The following is a 20,625-nucleotide window of genomic DNA, read 5'->3' on the forward strand; positions in this document are numbered from 1 at the left end:
CATCCCACGTTAAAGTCGGACATTTTCGACATCCGGTTCGACCATTCATCCAGAAGCCGCTTCAATGCCATCAATGCTTCAGGCTGGGACACGTCAAGGGCGTGTGTCCCAACTCGCTACTGTGTCCCCGTTGCGCTGAACCTCATGCAGAAGAGAACTGTGGTGCCACAGTTCTGAAGTGCGCCAACTGTGGCGGCCCTCACGTAGCCTCGTCGAAGGACTGTCCCCGCATCAAGAGGGAGCGCGCGGTTCTTAAGCAAATGGCCAGAGACAATTCGGCCCACAGGGAGGCAGCCGGAGTAGTCTTCAAAGAAGGCGCATGTGCGAATCGATAGTACCCACTCCACTACGGTACCACTTACTCGCGCCGCGAAAGGGCCTACCACTTCCACGAGGGAATCAGATAAGACTCTTTCTTTAGAGGAATGGCCTGCGCTACCGAGCCGCTCCCTTGCTAGGGAACCTCAGAAGGTCACGGCCCCACCGGAGCCTTCTCCGGCCATTGATGATTCGCCTAAACCAGATGGTCAAGTCATCTCGGTGCTACGTTCCCTCATGGAGGCTATTCGAACGATTTTAGTTGAGATGGGGACACCGTCTGCTCGAAGCGCACTTAAAGTGCTGGACGCCTTAAGCCCAGTGCTTGAATCCCTCAACTAGAAAGATGGCCACCCATACCCCATCCTTCCGAAAAGAAGTCAAGGCAGCGTCCGTCATGCAGTGGAACGCCAGAGGGCTAAAATCACGAATTTCAGATTTCCGTCAGTATGTGTACACCAATGTGTTTCCACTCATTGTCATTTGTGAGCCCAACTTGTCGAAACCAATCCGACTGTCAGGGTACGAATGTTTCGTGTCCTCAACAAATAGTGCATGCAGCAAAATCATCGTTTTTGTTCGTCGTGAACTCACCTATGTTTTGCAACCAATTGCGCCCCACGACGACAATCAGTACATTTGCATCACAGTTAAAAAGAACAAACTCTTGTTTACTCTCATAGGCGTGTATATATCGCCTTCCAGCAATTTCGACACTAGAAGATTAGCGGATATCTTGAGTGTTTGCCCCACCCCATGGATCATCATTGGAGATTTCAATGCGCACCATGCAGCATGGGGAAGTACAAAGACAAATGCAAAAGGACGAAGATTATCAAACATCGCATACAACTATGGCCTTACTCTCTTGAACGATGGTAGCCCCACCTTTCTTCGAGGCGTGTCATACGGCAGCTGCCTCGACCTTGCTTTCGTCTCCGACTCTCTCGCCAGATGTGTGAAGTGGTTTCCAGATATTGAGACACATGGGAGTGATCACATTCCCACCTATCTGAACATCAAAGGCTTGTCGTCTAGATCTGGCCCACGGAATACCATTCGGACGATTCAATGGGCCAAGTTCAAATCTGATATGGAAGATGCCTGCAGCGAGGGCCTACCCTCTGGGTTAGAACAAGCAATTAAAAATACGATGCGAAACGCCACTCGCATGCTGACGACCTCTTACATGCGGAACGACTCCGACATAGAATTAGAGCGACTTCGCGCACTTCGTCGCCGGGCGGAACGTCGATATCGGCGTACAAAATCAATCCATGACCTTAGGGCAGCCAGGAGGATACAAAAGAAGATTCAGCGTCGAATGGATAGATTAGCGTCTGAACGTTGGGCAACGTTTTGTAAAACACTCGACCCCCGCAGGCCGCTATCTCATATTTGGAAAACGGTGCAAGGTCTGCGTTGCCTTCCGGAACAGCGTTTTCCCTTCAAGGCGCTCGCGCTTTTCCAAGGGCGGCAAGACGTCGAGGTCGCAGAAGACTTTTGTGCGCGGATGGCAGACCAAGCGGCACGTCCAGACCCTCCAGCCCGAGATGACGTCCCCCGTTCCCGTGATTGCCGCATGGACCTCCCTTTCTCAATGGAGGAGCTCGAGGCAGCACTAGCTCTCTGCAGGCGCTCATCATCTCCGGGCCCAGATGGTATATCATACCGAGCCTTGTGCTATCTCGGAGAATCCGCACGGATAGCACTACTGAGTCTCTACAACACCTCATGGCAGGAGGGAAATGTTCCTGACGAATGGAAAGTGAGCCGCCTGGTGCCAATCTTGAAGCAGGGCAAATCCCCGCTAGAGCTCGCCTCTTACCGCCCAATAGCGTTGGCCAGCTGTGAAGGAAAGATAATGGAACGGATGATCCTTGGCCGCCTGGAATGGTACCTTGAATACTACAAGATTTATCCGAATTCCATGGCTGGTTTCCGACGTGACCGCTCTTCCATCGACAATGTAGTTGATCTCGTTTCATATGTCCAGCACGAAAGGTGCCGTAAACGTTTATCTGCAGCTTTATTCTTAGATGTGAAAGGGGCATACGATAACGTATTACATGAGGCAATTCTCGACGCTCTTGTGACAGTTGGCCTAGGTGGTCGAGTATTTTTGTGGATCCCAAGTTACCTTTCTGCAAGATCATTCTATGTGTTAACCGACGATGGCCCAACTACGCGACGCTATACCAGCAGGGGCGTTCCTCAAGGCGGTGCTCTTAGCCCGACGCTATTCAACCTCGCTCTTATTGGGCTTGCTGAACACTTGCCAACTACCACCAAAATTTCAATATACGCAGATGACATCTGTGTCTGGACTTCGGCAGTCACACGTCCTCAGGTACGTGCACGGCTTCAAAGAGCGGCTACTTTGACAGCGAGCTACTTGTGTGAACAAGGTCTGAGCATATCGCCAGAAAAATGTGCCCTAGTAGCATTTACTCGCAAACCAATGACGCCTTATGCCATCTCAATCAATGGGCGGACCATTTCCTATGTCAGAACCCACAGATTTCTTGGCGTAATTGTCGACCGAGACCTCAGTTGGAGCCCACACGTGGCCTACATGAAACGGCGCCTGACAGCAACCTCCCAGTTGTTTAAATACTTGACAGGAAAGACGTGGGGGATGTCAGTAGACGCAATGCTGAGACTCTACAGAGCTCTCTTTCTCGGTTTCTTAAGATACAGTCTACCTGTACTGACCAACACCTGCAAGACAAATATTCGTGTTCTGCAGGCAGCACAAGCTCAAGCACTCAGAGTTTGTCTTGGTTTGCCCAGATGCACGTCAACTGAGGCAACTATTGCGATTGCTCGGGACCATCCAATGCAAACTCACATCACGGTGGAAGCCCTGAGAACGCATATCAGACATTTTGCACGTGCCCCCTATCACCACCTTGCAACACTACCTTCAGACAGGCACCAAGCATCATTCTCGAAAACTATCGTCAAGTACAACGACAAACTTCCCTCGGGCTTCACCGCTCCATCTAAGCCACCGATACCCCCTTGGTGCCTTGTCAGCCCCACAGTCCATCTCAGCGTACCAGGAATCGGGAAAAAGTCTGAGCTGTCGTCGCCTGTGCTCAAACAACTGTCTCTGCTTCTTCTGCACGAGAGGTACGCGGAGAGTGCACATATTTATACAGATGGTTCCACAAACATCCAGTGTTCGTCCGGTGCTGTGGTCGTCCCAGGAAGAGGTATTACCATCAGCTTTAGGACTGACCACCCAACGACATCTACATCTGCGGAACTAGCTGCTCTTCGCGCTGCTCTTAGTTTCGTCAATCGGGAACCACCTCGACAATGGTCAATTTTCAGTGACTCAAAGGCAGCCCTCCAATCTGTGCTATCAGCTCTGCGTCGCGGGCCATTCGAACAGCTCGTGCTCGATATTAGATGCCTGCTTCATACATCACATGAGAAAGGACATCACGTGACGTTTCAGTGGCTGCCAAGTCACTGCGGCGTCATAGGAAATGAAGACGCTGATAAAGCCGCTCGGACAGCTCTTGAAGACACACAGGAAGAGGCCATACCACATTCGCGGTCCGACGCAGCCAGCAGACTTCAAGTGCTTGCACGGGAGATCACGCTCTCTCTATGGTGCACACCAAGCAGCCAGACCAATCGCAGCAATCATCAACACGACCTGCCCTCATTGATGCGTCTCTGTGTGCCCACTGGACTCCGCCGAAGTGAGGCCACCCTGCTTTATCGCTTATGGCTAGGGGTGGCCTTCACGAAATCCTACTCGTTTCGCATTGGAATGGCCGATAACGCTCTCTGCAATGCCTGTCTTTGCGAGGAGACGCTGGAACACATTCTGTGCGACTGCCCTGAATATAATGTTCAGAGACAGTCCATGGCATCTGTTCTAGCGCACCTGGACAATAGACCATTGTCAGTTGCAACCATTTTCACACATCGCCGACAGAAGACATCGCAGCTGAAGGCGACGAAGGGACTTCTTCGGTTTATGAAGGATACAGGCTTGGACAAGCGGCTGTGAGAGTGACATCGCGTACTGCGCAAGAGTGACGGACTGTAACTGACGCTGTGTTCGCTGCGTTATGTGCTCTCTCTCTCTCTCCCCCCATCTTTCATCTCCCCCATCCCGCTCCCATGTGTAGGGTAGCAAACCGGTTAAGTGAAACTGGTTAACCTCCCTGCCTTCCTTCTCCACTTTTTCCTTCCTTCCTCCTGTTATGCCGTTCCCTTGGCTAGTAAACGTAAACAATGTATGGTATTGAAGCCGTGAGATATGTGCGGTGCGTAAACGCGAACATTGCATAGCCTCGTACGTTGTATGTGATTTAATCAAGCGTTTCAATAGAACTTCACATGAATTCCAACGTGCACGTTGGATCTGCATAAGGTTTTGTTGTTGTCGTTGTTGTTGTTGTCGTTGTCGCCTTTCGCACTCTCTGTAGCAAAGCACGGAATCGTTATAAGCTTACTCGTACTGCTTATCGCCTCTGAGGCAAAAAACAATGGAGTTCGCTCACCATTATCCCCACAAGGAAGTACCAAACATCAAGCCAATAACCGCAGTAATAAAAAAAAAGCATGCACGCATGCGCGTGCATAGACAGGCGGCATGGGCTTACAATTGCTATTTTCGTGCGAACTTTTTGTTGTTTTTTGTTTGTGTGTTTTCTAGCCTGTTGATGATGTGCCGCATGCGTAAATGCATTATCACGCGTCTGCTGCTCTGATATTCGTTCAGGTTTACAAGACCTATTTCTCGCAGTTCTGCCATATTTCTAGGCTCAATAACGCGCTCCGCAGGTTCGTTACTTGAGTTAGCAGACACACAAAACGCATTTTCAGGCTTGAATATAGCATCGGCCTCACCAGTGGTTAAATAAATGCGATGACAGAGATACGTCCCGAATACGTCACACATTTAAGCCGTCGTTCAAAAACGTAGCGGTAAAGAAAGACTGCGACATCCGTGACCAAAGGTGAAGTATAGCACACGGGGATTTCTCAATCACCGTCGTGACCAAAAGCCTATGGAATTCTGCCACCCGAAACAAAGTCATGAGTTGAACTCATTGCAGGTGAGACTTCATTCTGACGGCGGCCGTATGCAATGACAGGCCTGCACGGAGATTTGGGCACACATTGAAACGGGGGCAGCGTACAAAAAACAAGGCAGAGATGAGAGAACAGGAAACAAACGGTACAACTCGAAAGTAAACTTTATTTGGGAAAGAGGAACGTCGCATGTCACTACATCAACACAGACACAAAGAATAACATACAAGAACTCTTCTCTGTTTGTGCTAGGTTATACTGAGCTTATATGCCGGCCTACGAAGGACGATAATTCGCCCTCGTGCTGCACCCCCGATGGCTGTAGCTCGTACACGCGTCGTTGTGTTTGGCGATATGAAAAGCCTTAACAATGCATCTTGTCAGCGCCTCCCCTAATTTGGAAGTACAGCGGTAAGCTTAACGGTGAAAGCACAGATATAACAGTAGTAACGGTAGGCAACCACAGTTCGAACAATGGCCTTTACCGTGTGCATGAATATTACGATGTCGGGGGTCTGGGACTGCCGCCTAATCGGGGAAGATCATAGTAAATTATAGACACAGCGCTAACCAAGGTAAAATGTATTCACTTCAATTAAACCTTGGTTGGTGCTGTGTGCATTGTTTACTGCGAATGAATATTAAAACGAAAGCCGTACGCGGCTCATTCCACGATGGCCTTGAAAAAAAAAACGCGGCGTCGAGTCGAGTGGTAAAAAAAAAAGAAAACACGTGACCTTATCCGAGAGAGAGCGGCGGGTGGAGAGGGGAACGAGCGGCGCGCGCAGACAGAAAAGCAGGTGTTGCATCGCTGACGTCACGCGGCGGCAGCGGCGGCGGCTGTGAGGACAGTCGACTGCGAAGCGAGAGAGACGTAGACACGTTTAGTTTAGCGTACGCTATACCATTGCGTACGGTATAAAATAGCGGGTCATCACTGCGCATGCGCAGAACGCTAAATGACCCATAGCGTATAGCGTGTGCATGCTATTTGTCAGATTAACGTTAGCGTCTCTGCGTGGTTTGCGGAGCTCGCGCGAAACATGGCGGCGGTCCCGGCTGCCCGCTTCGAATTTAACTTGGCGTTGCTTTTGTAAAATGCACTTCGTTCGTAGCAAATGACTGTGGTAACGGCTTTCGCTTAGTCTGAGGCCGCTTCGACGACAGAGTATTATGGATAACCTTGTGGTATTTTCGAGATCACTTGTCGTTTCGAACGAGTCGAAGCCTAACGAATAAAAAGTTCGAGATATCAGCGCCACCTATCGCTACAGTCGGGACATAGCCGCAACAACGGCATATGGCCTCTGAGATCTCGCAGGCCAACTAAAACTGTAATAAAACGTGCGCTGCTTAGCCTACGCTACACTAAAGCGTATAGCGTGCGTTATAAGTTGCGTACGGTAAACTAAAATTGTCTAGTGATGGAGGACGCTCGCCCGGGGCCTATCGGGCGGCGCGGTAGGCCTCGGTAGTACGCTACGGCCGAGGATGCTCGTCGAATGAGAAACGAGGTGCGACGTGCGAAGCGGCGGGAGCAAGGCGTTTGACAGCGAGTGCTGCTTTCCCATGCCGATAGGATGCAACGTAATTGTGTTCGTCTTGCGTTACACTATTGTAACGCTTAATGGCGACAAGCAAGCTGCACCTCTAGGTAGTGCATTACGTGCTCGCACATGTCGTTGAAGTGGTCGACCTAAAGCGTCACACGTGTACTTCACACAGTGCAGCTCGTTAGGTCCTGCAAGAAGTCTGACCCCTCCGATCGTGTGAGCTAATACATTACCACGTGTTCAGCAGGCTTTCGCCTTCACGTATTGCAGGAGTGTAACATGCTGCCGAATGTTTTCATTGTCTAGTGACCGTTTCTGGTCGGGCAAACGTGTATCAACAGAGTGTATGTCAAAGGACCACTGCAAACATTACCTGCTGATGCAGAACCTGTTGTGTGTGTTCTGGGTGTTCCACAGCCATTTTTAACACTGCGCAAGCATCGTCCGCAAGCATCGTTCCGCAGCCATGACACTGCGCAAGCATCGTCTGCTGATGGCCTCACCATCAGCAGACGATGCTTGCGCAGTGTCATCAGAAGTTTCTGCTGCGTTTTTTTTATTATTATTAAGTAACGTCACATCTCAGCGTACGCCCCGCGGCGGAGTGGTGGAAAGGATGCTCGTATGCTTGATGGGTTGCGCGGCCGACAGTAATGGATGGCCAGCTCTGTTCGAGGGCACCGCTGAAAGAGGCAGGTCACGTACAGGCTGCAGAACGCGTGCGGTCAGCCATCAATGGGCGCTCCGCGATGAAAGAACGCGCCCTCTCATCACCTCGCAGCGATCCATCTCTTTTTCTGTCGGGAAACTTCTTTTGGGAAAGCCGTCAGCGTCGAGAAGCAGCTGCACGGCATATATGAGGGTCTCGCGGAACGGCCCGCCAGATTTTCAGGGCTAAGATGTCTGGCTGCTAAAAATCAGTGCTCCTACGTCGGCCGTGTGCTAGAAGCAGGCTCTGAAACACTATTTCACCGACTCAGAGCGGCCGAAAACTGCAATTCGTGTGGGCAAGTAGATCTTGCAAACAACCTGTCGCTTGCAACATTTGCAGCGATTATGTATTTTGAGGCGTTTTTCTTGGAAATGCACGCCAACTTTAAAAGAAAAATGGTACGTAGTAATCCTCTGAGACTGTTTATCCCATATTACTCGGAAATGTGCTTCATTTTCCGAGAAATGTATTCTCCAAATGACACGCCGTATGCTGAAACGAGCGCTAGAAGTGCGTCTTTAGAAATGGCGCTGTTATTACCTTGTGTGTCGATGAAAATATGCTAAGCAATATTACCCGACTTCTTCAAGATAGCTAGAAATTTGCAAGACGTAGTTCTTTCGGTCTCGCAATTCAGGATGTGGCTTCGTAACTTATTTTAGTTCCATGGTTTCGGGAAGCGCGCTTTCGTTCTATCAATTTTCCGCTTCACAGATTCGACCTTATTCAGAGGTTATTATTATTCATCAAAAATGGCATTGCTGACCATTGGCTGAAGCCCGTTTAGTTGCACACCAGCAATTTTGTTTGTCGCACTTCAAATTGTCCCCGTGTTTTAATACATACAAAATTGTAGAGTGCACATGCCACACTCAGAGGAGAATCGTTGTTCGTTTCTTATCAAACCGCGGGGAGCTCGATCGCAGAATCTGCGGTAACCGATACGCCACACGGCGTCAATAACGTGGTCAGCCCTCGTTCACGAGGACTAGTCCCACGAAGATCAATGGCGCCTCGCTGAAAAAATCAAAAGCAAACTAAAGAAAAAAAAAAGAATCGCGACGGTTCCACTCACCGCGGGGAATCGCTGTAAACGAAGCTTTATGTGCGGTTCACTTTGATTGGCTTACAATTAGCGGTGATGTTGACGGCGAACGTTTTTTTTTATTTTTTATCTTTATTTATACATACTGCAGCGCAATTTGCGTTATAGCAGGAGTGGGTTAAGAAAAGGTACAGAAAATGCATCGGAGTATACAGCGGTAAACACAAGTGAACACTTTTAAAGAGCACAGATGAAAGGAAAATACACAAATAAACACAAGTGAACACTTTTACAAAAGAGCGCTGATGAAAAAAAATGTTTAATTCATTCAGCGTTTAGCGCAATACGAGAGTGGTTTGTTGACGTTAAATGTTACCATGCGAGCGCCACTGTTGTATCTCTCTGTGCAGTACACAGAAAGCACAGCGAGACATGTTTGCTTGAGGCGTTGTTGTGCAACGTGGTTCATAACCTGTGAAACGGTTATCACTGTCATTGCCCAACACGGCACGTCGAATCGTGCGAGAAGGGCTAAACTTCAATCGAATCATGGGACTGCACATGCCAAAACCACAACTGCACTAAATGCGAAGTGCAAAGGTTGTGGGTCCGGTTCCCACCTGCGGCAAGTTGTTTTTTTGATCCACTTTCATTTCCATTAATTTATCGTTTTTTTATTTCATTTATTAAGCACAATAATTTCCCCTATGTTGTCCTCAGTGTCAGTGTTTGTTAGCTTCTTAGGATATGACTAATAAAAATCGGGCCCCTCGGTTAACCCCCTTTCTTCTCGTTTAACTGGACTATGAGGAACACGTAACCGAGGCCTCCGGATTGATTTCGACCCCATACTAGTTCTTTAACGCGCACCTAAGTCTGAATACACGTGGGTTTTTCTATTTCACCCTAGTCGAAATGGGGCTGCCGTGGTAGGGTCCGAACCAATGACTTCGAGCAACGCCATAGGCTCAAAGCCACCACGGCGGGCACAGAAGGGTTCATTTGACGTGCGGCCGCTTCCATAAGTTGCCTAGACGCCACGGTATTTTAATGAGGCTTTGCGTTTGCCCGCATTGCGTTAGTTGTGCGCTTGACTAATTTGCATGGTGTTTATTTTTCGGGAATTGCAGAAACGTGCCGCATCGTAACGTAAGTTTATCCAGTCTGTCCGCAAGCGCTGCCGTGACTAGTAGTAGCGTTTCATCGCCTTCTTACGTCGCCTTTTCCTTCTCCCACTCTCTCTCCATGTATGGGAGTTGCGAGTAAAGAGTGGCAAGGCTGTTATTCCCTCGTTTCTTGATTGCGTCTACACCTACCCACGTTCTCTCCCTACCTCCTCTCTAGCAATCTACCCACCTCCCTTCTGGAGTTGAGCGCTAGTAGAAAAGCAAGCGCTGCAATTTCTACATTGGATTTTAGAGGTCTCGCGGATAATTGCAGCCGTCAAACGGGTACCCTGGCGCCGCTTAGGGAGCTCCAGAGAGCCGTGTGAGGACGCGATGGAAAGGTCAAACCAAACGAGTTTCCCGCGTTGCATTTTTTCTCTGCCACGCTCCTGTAATGGATATGCACCCTCTGAATCGCCCTCCGACGTGACGGGCAAAACAGCAGCAGCAACGGAAAACTGGAAGGAAAAAGCAACGACAGCGTTGCTCTAATGAGAGCTAGAGTTAGGGAGGATTTTGCAAATGATTTTGGGATAGATGAAGCTGTATATTGTGCGCCTGGTTCATATTAAGCTCTGTGGTTCGCAATCCAATTCCTGGAAGACAGTGTTTCAAGCATGAAAGGCTTTTACCTCCCGTTGTAGGCGACCTTCAAGTGACCTTGCGCCAAAATCCAGAGCCGTAATCCGGGCGCTCAAACGACAGCATCCGGGTAACCAGTCAAAATTTAGGAATATAGTCTCGAACCCCCATCCCTTTGTACAGGACCCGCTGAATCAGCTAGTTACTGCCAAAACTAGTCACAAGATATATAGCTTCCGAGTCCTTTATAATTTTTGTTCACAATATCACTCAAGCTGTAACTTACACTACGCGGAAGATTTATTCGCCATTTCAAATAGCGACGTTCAAAATGCCGATAAAGGGTGCCATATACTTCATTGTCCCCATGGGCGCGGAGCGCTCTTTTGAACGTCAGCAGTCCGCGAGTTCCGCGGCGCGGGTTTTGTGTCGCCTCGATAGATGGCGCCACGCTGCGTGGCGCCTCCTTCAGGTGCTTCCACCCGCCGCGGTGACTTAGCGCTTAAGGTGTTGTGTTGCTAAGCACGAGGTCACGGGATCATATCCCGGTCGCGGCGGTCGCATATGCAATAACTTGCAAACAACGCGCGCGTTTCGTGCGTTCGCGGCGCGTTAAAGATCCCCTGATGCTCAAAATGAATCAGGAGCCCCCCACTACGGCTAGGCAGTTTGCTCTGTCTCCCTGGCGTCCTTCGCTGCCTGTCGCGCCACCTACAGCCGGTTTTCATCTAGCTGGGCAGCTTCCATGTGGACCAGTGCACGGTATAGCGTGGTGTTGTGTGGTGTGGTGCGGTGCGGTGGGGTGGGGTGGGGCGTGCCGTTGCGAACGTGTACTACGCCCATTTGAACATTGTGGCTACAGTATCCCCTCCAACCAATCTGCTTTGCCGGATACCATTTCACGCTTACATCTACTATCGATTACGGGAGAGACAGTAAATTTTTTTTGCCACGAAAGGACCATTATCTCTGCAACTAATATTGCGGCGAGATTTTGCGCAATTGCTGTAATGTGTCTAATGCATATGTTTATTTCAAAACAGTTGTGCTACCCCAAGAAGGCACTTTTCTTATTTAAAATTTTCCACTGCCACATTACTTTCATAGTTAGATATCAAGGTTGAAAAACTTCCTTGGAACCAAATTACAATGTAAACGGTAATATTTCAGTTCAGCCGAAAGCTGACAGGGTGAACAATACTTGGCAGTATTTTGAACATTATAATTGGATGCGTTATTTCTTAAATTCTCTTACAGAGATATACACACAGATTATTACGAAAGCTGGCACTTCTAACACCTAAATATTTTCAAACAATACTTGGTGTGTATATTGAGGATTGCAATTACCAAGCACCAGAAAATTTGAAAAGCTTTTCATTTAAAAGAAGTTGATAAAATCACAAAGCCCATGCAGACATTTCAAGTAAGCCATCCATTCGCCCATGCTACAAACTATTGGTCTGGGCTTAACCATGCACCAGTCGGTAAATTCTTGAATCTATCAACTGACTCCGCTCCCTCCCCTCGCATCTATCAATGTCTGAAATAATCAGTACGTCAGTCAGTTAGTCCTCCTCCATGTCAGGCAATGAATCAGCGACCGAATCACTCCATCACTCGGTGACTGTTTCTGTCATTTAGCCAATCAATCCATGAATCAATTTAGGAATCTATCAATCGACTCTGTGCAGTGAACACGGCATGAAGAACGCGAAGAACAGTAAGTACAAAGAAAAATGTTGAAGGAACTGAACGTCGGTGAAGAACGCCAGCTGTCGTATATTATCGGATCACGCCGACTGAATAAACTTCCACACTGGCGGATCCCGGAGTTATCCGCCGGTGTCATTTCTCTCTTCTAACCGAATGCTCGGCAAAGGTGAGACGAGAAAATGACGCGTTGGAGGCGGATGGAGCAAAGACGGCGGGTAAACGATGGAAGAAAGACGACGAAAAAAAGAATATAGTGCTGGGAGGTGGGGAAAGGGGGAGGGGGTGTCGAATTACATGCGCACCAAAAGAGAAGGGAAAGGATTGCCGGGCCCTGCCTCATGAAGTCAAGCTGTGCTCAAGAGGGGAGCCTCTCATTTTTCAGGATCGCTTCACGGCTTTATTCGGCGACGGTGTCTTTTTGCTTCGCCCTACTCGACACCCTCATCGCAGGCGGCTGGCATCGGGGGTTCCGGAACGCTTCACCCGCTTCCGCTCCCCCTAATATCTTCCTCTTATTTCCTCCTAATCTCTCGTATATTTGACTTCGATCGTCGCTAGGCTCTTGTCTCGACGAAATATCATTTTCTTTTTTTTTTTTGCGCCACGCTCACTCACTTGGCGATCGTTTATTTCTTCGTTTTCGTGTGCACTTTCGCTTGGCACATTATGCACAGCAGGAGGTCCCGGAGTCTATATTGCCGGGAGATTGAGCGCAAACCGAAAAACGTTAAGGGAAGCGCAAGCTATATATGAGGAAGAAAATATAAAGTCAGACAGGGGTATAGTCTTGGCTGTTTATATAGTTCTCATTGTGTCTTCATGAAGTGCAATGAAACAAAAAAAGTGCGAAATTTTGTTTGTCGTGCATGGTACGATGCACCCAACAGAAGGGTCAGTGAACTTAATGTCTCCTAACTACTCTTTACATGGAGCTTTGATTTAGAGCTTTGTAACGGACTTCGCAGAGAAGCGTGATCTCGATGCGGGAAAGGCTGGCAGTTTCAGTGCGAAACAGATTACGACAGGGATTACACTGCGGGGATTACACTGCGGCAGCACTTTTCTTCTTTCGTAGCAGCTTATCCATGTTTTCGCTTCTGTGACTTGACTTTGCCTAAACGGCGATGGTAGGTAGTCCTTTGCTCTGAGTTGAAAGCGCGCACAGTTAAGAACCTCGAAATTGTCCAAATAATTCCCGAACATGCCGATGCGGCGTGCCTTACTCTTACAGTGTTATTTTCGGCCGGGTGAAGCAAACCAAATAACGATCAGCTGGGTTGAACTGACAAGATGTGATGGAGGCTCGAAGTCAGCTTTATACTCGCCTTGAATCACCACTTCTAGACTCTTTCTGCCAGCGCGATAACGTTTATGGATCGAAACTATGCAATCGGCTTTTACTCTTGTTTGGAATGAGGGCCGATACCAAAGGCAGTGCACCTAAATGTGGCGACGAGTTGCCCCTTATATCAGTGCAACATGTTATGTTAGAACCGCTTTTGCGTATACACAGTATTCCGTCTGTCAGGTCGAAGCTGCTAAAAAAAGACGCATCACTCTAGGCAAAAAATACAAAGTACGCGTTCTTCGCAGTCTTATTGATGAAGTATTAATGATGCTTTTTTAGTTCCTGACATCCAATTAGTAAATTAAAATTATGTGGGTGACCTTTATTGTCGTTACACTTGTCAATGCGTACATTAGGGAGCTGTAGAGAACCGTAAGAGACGTGCAAATGAGTTGATTCCAGACCGGTGCACATCACGTTAGTTTATCAATTTAATAACAGAAAAAAGATAACTCGGGTTTATACGTGTCAAAGCCACGGTACTGTACCGAGGCACGACGTAGCGGGGGACTCCAAAATAATTTTGACCCCCTGCAGTTCCTTAGCGTGCACACAATGCGCGGTAAACGAGCGTTTTATTGTTTTGTTCTTTTGCATTCCGGCTCCATCGGAATGCGGGAATCGAACCCACGACCTCGCTCAGGGTGCGCCGCGACGCCCAGCACCGTCACGTCACAGCCACTGCGCTACCCGCGGCAAGTAAACAACGCGTGTGTTTATTTCTTCTGGCGTGGAGAGAGCGAGAGGCTGCGAAATGTAACAAACATCACGTGACTACCCACACGCGCAAGCGGGACATAAGCGCAACTGAACATAAAACAACATAACAAACAAAATGGTAGGTTAGCAATTACTTTTAATTACCAATTGTACGCTGGACGCTGAGTTCTGCCTGGCACTTTCTCAGCTTGGCTCGCAACGAACGGCGCCTGGTTTCGTCGGCACGGAGTAGGTCGGCTTTAATTTTTTAAACGTTCGCGCACGACACATTGGTCACTCCGTATGTATACCACCCGCCGTGGTTGCTTAGCGGCTAAGGTGTTGGGCTGCTAAGCACGAGGCCGCGGGAGCGAGTCCCGGCCACAAAAGCCGCATTTCGATGGGGCGAAATTGGAAAACAACACCCGTGTACTTAGATTTCGGTGCACGTTCAAGAACCCAAGGTGGTCCAAATTTCCGGAGTTCCCCCACTACGGCGTGCCTCATAATCATGTCGTGGTTTTCGCACGTAAAACCCCTAACTTCAATTATTCTTCTGTGCATCCCATTTGAGAGGAACAAACGAGAATCGCCCATGCTGTTTTGTTTCGGCTGATCATAGGCGCGTGTGTGTTCGCGTGTACGTGTGTGTGTTGGGGGGGGAGGCTCGAGGGGGGGGGATAAGGGTTGCACACTTTGTGTGAAATCAGGGATCATGTACAGGTATCAGACGAAAATCACAAGCAACCATCAACACCAGGCTCGCAAGATGGATGACAAAACATTCAGTGCCATTCCACTCTGTGAAGGTGGATGACCAGCGAAGCTGTGTATGTGGGCCCCTAAACGCCTAACTGTCCTTTGCCGTGCGTCAAACGCCGTATGCACATAAATGGAAGGCGAGGCGAGACTAGACCCTCCTCTACGATGTTGAGCCTTGGAAGATGATGAGGCACCGGGGGGTATGGGGGGTATGCACACCGATGTATCGTTGCGAAACGGGGCACGACGCATTTTACTAACGATGATGATGATGATGAAAAACTTTATTTATCCCCTTTTAAAGAGAAGGGGGCAATGGAATAGAGGGTGGGGGGAATAACTACTTTAAGTAGGCCTCCTTTATCCTCTCGGCCCACTCCAGGATGGCCTCCTGAAGATCGGGCCTGGAGCTGCGCAAGGCAGCCTCCCACTGCTCCTCACTGGATATTAATTGCTTGAGGAAAGGGGCAAGGGGGGTGCTTAGGGCACCCCCCACATGTTGTCGTTTAAGTCTGCTTTGGGAGAGACACAGAATTTACAAGAGGGAGAAAGGTGAATGGCGGGATGAATGCGGTGGAGGAGGTAAGGGGACGGAAAGGTGTTTTTACTAACGAATCCCGGCACGCAGAACAGACACGCACCTCGAGGGCACACGCTGCTTCACCGTAGACGAGGCGATCGCGCGTTGGTAGACGTCCCGCAGTGCAGTAATGGTTGTGAGGTCACTCAAAAATCCACAAGCGGTCACGCGCGATAAAGGCCACACCAAATGGAGTCCACACATAATCCCTCCTCTTGGTTATATTTACACATACATTTCGTTTTATTTATGTATACATTCACGTGGACGACGGGACCGCCACCCCGAGAAGCCGGAGGAAACTAAAAGACGCCCGTGACGTTTCGGCGGGACCGCCACCAGGGGAGAGCGAAACGCCAGCGCTTGGAACGCCGACAAAGAGAGCGCGGTGCGAACGTAGATATGGCCGACGCAGGTCAAAGTGTAGTATCTGTTCTTATCAGCTTACTATCGGATACGGGTTGTATTCGTGCCTAAGATATTAAACTTATTTTTGAAAGTCGGAGGAGCGCTTGAAGCCTGCTTCACTTCCGCCGCAGGTCGGCCCGGTATTGCACTATCTCTGGGATCGACCGGTGGCTTTTTGCACGTGCGGACGCAAATGCACACAACCGTAGCCATATACAGCTTTGCTGTAAAGAATAAGTCTCAAAGTATACGTTTATTTATGCGCAAAACTTTTTTCCAGTTTAGCGGGAAAGAATAAAACAATAAAACGTTGCTTGCTAACTTCAATTCACGGCTTTTCGTTTTTTTTTTGTCTTTCTTTGCGATGCTCGCGTCAGCTGTTGGCTGATATTAATACTAGCGGGACGTATTTCCTGTTGCCAGTTTTCTCCGAGTGACCGCTCTTGCAGATTTTGTTTCTCTATACCAGCGCCGCTACACCCTCTCCCACTTCGTCACCGACTCAGAGCATGAACTTTTCGGACGCGGAGTTGGGTGCAAGTCATAAGCGCAGAATCCCATGAATTTGACTGCAAATTTACAGCTGTGCAAGAAAGATTAAAAAAGGTTAAGTGCATTTAGACAAAAGACATATTCTTTGCACCAAGTGTATTCATATGCATTCTTAATTGGTAAGGCTACGACGACATTCTAAAAGTTACATTGAAACATACCGCTCAGAAAAGTAGTGCAAGGAGCGGGTTTCTTTGATACAACGTGTTCAGATGTGATCTCATATCTTGGCTCCAAACAAATGACATTCCAGGAACCACGGAATTCTGAAAGTTACATTGAGACGTACCACTCAGTAATACACTGCAAGGTGGGTGTTTTATTGAGGTAACGTGTTGAGATGAGACGTTTTGATATGCATTTTATGTTAAATATTCTCAGACTTACATGTTAAAAGTGTGAAACAGTATAAGAAACCCGAAAAAATGTATCATCTTTAGCGCGGCGGTGCACTACCTGCGGAATCGGCCCACGCAAGAGGCCGTGCTTCCGGGGAAGAGGGGATCCGGGGGGTTGAGCCAATACTGAGTGTTAGGACCTTAAGCTTAATATCTCATACAGGTTGTATTTGGATCCTAGATATTAAACTTACTGTCGCAAGTTGGCGGAGTGCTTGAAACCCGTTTCACCTCCGCCGCGGGTCGGCCCGGTGTCGCACTATCTTCGGGATCGGCCCACGTTTTCGGCCTACGGACATCGATCCGCTGGAAACTAGCCATATACAGCTTCGTTGTAAAAAAAAAATGATATCATATCACATCGAGTTGAATTAATTGACACTCATACAGTTACAACGTCATCACCATGGCTCATTCAAGGCGGAACAGACACAGGCGCACACCCGTGCACTTCTAGTAGGTGCAAAGCACAACACTCCTAATAAAAAAGAACGCAGACAGATGGACCATTTTTTCGAAGATCCCGTTCGCAGCGTTACTACTTCCTATCGCATCCCCTTGCTCCTCCCCCAGTACAGGGTAGCCAACCGGAGATAATCTCTGGTTAGCCTCCCTGTCTCTCCTTTGCCTTTCTCTCTCTCCGTCACTCTCTCCCTCTCTCTCTATCTCTCTCTCTCCAACCGCCACTGCGCGGATCTCGAGCCAGTGAGGTCACGTCAGGTTAGCGGCATCGACCGATACGTCGGGGACTTCGTTCGAGTTTCCGCGCGTGGGCCGCACCGGGCGCTTACTTTGGGCAAACAGAACGTCACAGCGGTCCGTCCAGTCGGTGCGCAATCAATCTGGCTCTTCCGCACGGCACGCGAGCTTGAAAGAGAAGCCCGCGGCGCGCGTCGCGGGGCAAAGAAGGGTCGGACGGACAGCTCGCGAAACGCGCGTGTCCGCGCAAGTCGCGCTGATGGGAGGGTGGATCGCATCTCCGCGCTACCGGTCATGAATTCCTTACGACCGCGCAAGACACGAAAGGATTCGCCTCGCGGGCGGAAATGTCGTGCTCGGAACGAACCCACTCGCTTATTCATGCGGACGCCTGTGAGCGGTCGAGGGACGAGATACGCACACGCGCCTAAGCCGGCCAAGTACGCGGTGTCCACCGCAGGTTACATTAAATATGAGCGTCCGGAGGATTTTTTTATGCCGCTCTGACTGATGGACGGCAACCGTGCTTCACGAACTGATTCTGTTCCTCAGTTGATGGTTCATGGAAATTCGACGAACGTGTGTAGGGAGAGGATGGGAGGGAGGGGAGGGCAGCGGTTCCGGGGTACTTACGGGAGTGGGCCAACGGTTCGGAAATTGTGGCTGCACCTTGTCGGATGCTCTACGACTAGGTAGGCGGCATCACCGACTCAGCTCGTACAGAGGGTGTCCCAGCTATCACGCACCAATATTTAAAGAAATGCTCAAAATGCGACGTAACTGAGCTGAACCAAGGTAATGTTTGCCGTCGCTTGGAGATACCCAGAGAACTTTCTCTTTCCGTCTAATTGCACAATTAGCCTCAATTATTCATTGAGCTTCTCAAATATTATAACTATATATAGATGAAAAGTGTCAATGATAAAACTGTGGAGCAACATGAAAGACGCCCGCTACAGCTTGATGTTGCTCGATGCGTGCTACATAAAAGTAATTTTCCTGGGGTGAAAGAAGCCCGCGAATACACGCAATATTGCAGCGCGACTGGTCGCTCGAGGCACTTTGCGTGCATTCGCAGGTTTCATTCACGCTCGGAAAAACCCTTCTATGTAGCACGTGTTCAGCAACAGAAAGCTGTATAGGGAGTTCTTGGTGTTGCTGTACAGTTTTCTTATTGACACTTTGGATCTGATTATACTAATCGAGAAGTGCAATAATTAATTAAGAATAATATCGAAGTAAGCGGAATTCAAAAAATAATCTGAGTACCTTCAAGCGACGGTAACTTACATTACCTGAATTCGTTCTTTCCAGCTACACGGTATTTGCATATATTTAAATCTTTGTGCGTTATATTCGGGACACACTGTAGACAGTTTTCATGGAAGGTCCACGGACGCAACTTACCACCCTGATTGTTCCCAAACATGGCGGGCAGGATCACGTTGGTGCGCCACATTCATCGCGCGTGCATTTTCCTTTTTTGACGCTGGCCATTTATTCATCGGTTTGTCGCGGGTATCGATTTGTCGCTCTGGGCGAGACGCACCTGCTGCTCTGTCACGTTTTGTGGGTTTACGCAGCTTTTCGCCTCGCTGGTTAGTACCCTCCCCCCACCATTAAAACAAAAACAATAACGAAAAAGCACAGTAATCAGACATATGCTGGCGGGGTGCCCCGCGACTCTCCCCAACCTCATTGAAGAATGGACACAGTGGGAGAAAAAGATTGAAAGCCCATTGTTTCAGGATCAACTAAGAGCCGTCCAGAGGACCCGTGATGTCGCTGAAAGGCTTGGCCTGACAGTGCCAACGTGGGAGCGGTCCGCCTTGACTTAAGAAGTCGAGTATCCGGACCTCATTCCAATAAATTTTTCACACACACACACATACACAGGATTCGCAGGTTCGATAACTGGCACAAGTCAGCAGGTTCGACACTCGGCCTCAGCGGCCACGCTATGCTCGCGCAGCACATAAGAAGCAAAAAATTATCCAGAAACTCCTAACGATGATTGTAAATGTAAGCAAAGAGCGTGAACAAACGAGGGAACAAGCGGGCAAGTGAGCGAACGAATGAGCGAACAAGCGGAAGAGCGAACGAGCGAATGAGGGAACGAATGAGCGTACGAGAGAGCGAGCGTATGAGCGAACGAACGAATGAGCGTACGAGAGAGAGAGAGAGAGCGTATGAGCGAACGAACGAATGAGCGTATGAGCGAACGAACGAATGAGCGTACGAGAGAGAGAGAGCGTATGAGCGAACGAACGAATGAGCGTAGGAGAGAGAGCGTATGAGCGAACGAACGAATGAGTGTACGAGAGAGAGAGAGAGAGCGTATGAGCGAACAAACGAATGAGCGTACGAGAGAGAGAGAGAGAGAGAGCGTATGAGCGAACGAACGAATGAGCGTACGAGAGAGAGAGAGAGAGAGAGAGCGTATGAGCGAACGAATGAATGAGTGTACGAGAGAGAGAGAGAGCGTATGAGCGAACGAACGAATGAGCGTACGAGAGAGAGAGCGTATGAGCGAACGAACGAATGAGCGTACGAGAGAGAGAGAGAGAGAGCGAGCGTATGAGCGAACGAATGAATGAGTGTACGAGAGAGAGAGAGAGCGTATGAGCGAACGAACGAATGAGCGTACGAGAGAGAGAGCGTATGAGCGAACGAACGAATGAGTGTACGAGAGAGAGAGAGAGTGTATGGGCGAACGAACGAATGAGCGTACGAGAGAGAGAGAGAGAGAGCGAGCGTATGAGCGAACGAACGAATGAGCGTACGAGAGAGAGAGAGAGCGTATGAGCGAACGAACGAATGAGTGTACGAGAGAGAGAGAGAGCGTATGAGCGAACGAACGAATGAGCGTACGAGAGAGAGAGAGAGCGTATGAGCGAACGAACGAATGAGCGTACGAGAGAGAGAGCGTATGAGCGAACGAATGAGTTTACAGCACCGCCGTTCCCCGCAACTTCTTTTCATGTTGAAAAAATGAAAAATAATTTAGATGGTTTCACTCATTTGTC

The 20,625-nt window shown here is 49.0% G+C and overlaps 1 protein-coding gene and 2 pseudogenes across 3 annotated transcripts in view; 2 read left to right on the forward strand and 1 right to left on the reverse strand.

The window, feature by feature from the left end:
* LOC135895752 (adhesion G protein-coupled receptor E1-like) overlaps nt 1–20,625 on the reverse strand; it is a 513,515-nt gene that overhangs the window by 264,228 nt on the left and 228,662 nt on the right. The window lies entirely within an intron of this gene.
* On the forward strand, nt 15,943–16,124 carry LOC135895756 (U2 spliceosomal RNA; annotated as a pseudogene).
* On the forward strand, nt 17,051–17,185 carry LOC135895757 (U2 spliceosomal RNA; annotated as a pseudogene).

This window comes from Dermacentor albipictus, chromosome 6, assembly GCF_038994185.2.
Source record: "Dermacentor albipictus isolate Rhodes 1998 colony chromosome 6, USDA_Dalb.pri_finalv2, whole genome shotgun sequence".
NCBI lineage: Eukaryota > Metazoa > Arthropoda > Arachnida > Ixodida > Ixodidae > Dermacentor > Dermacentor albipictus.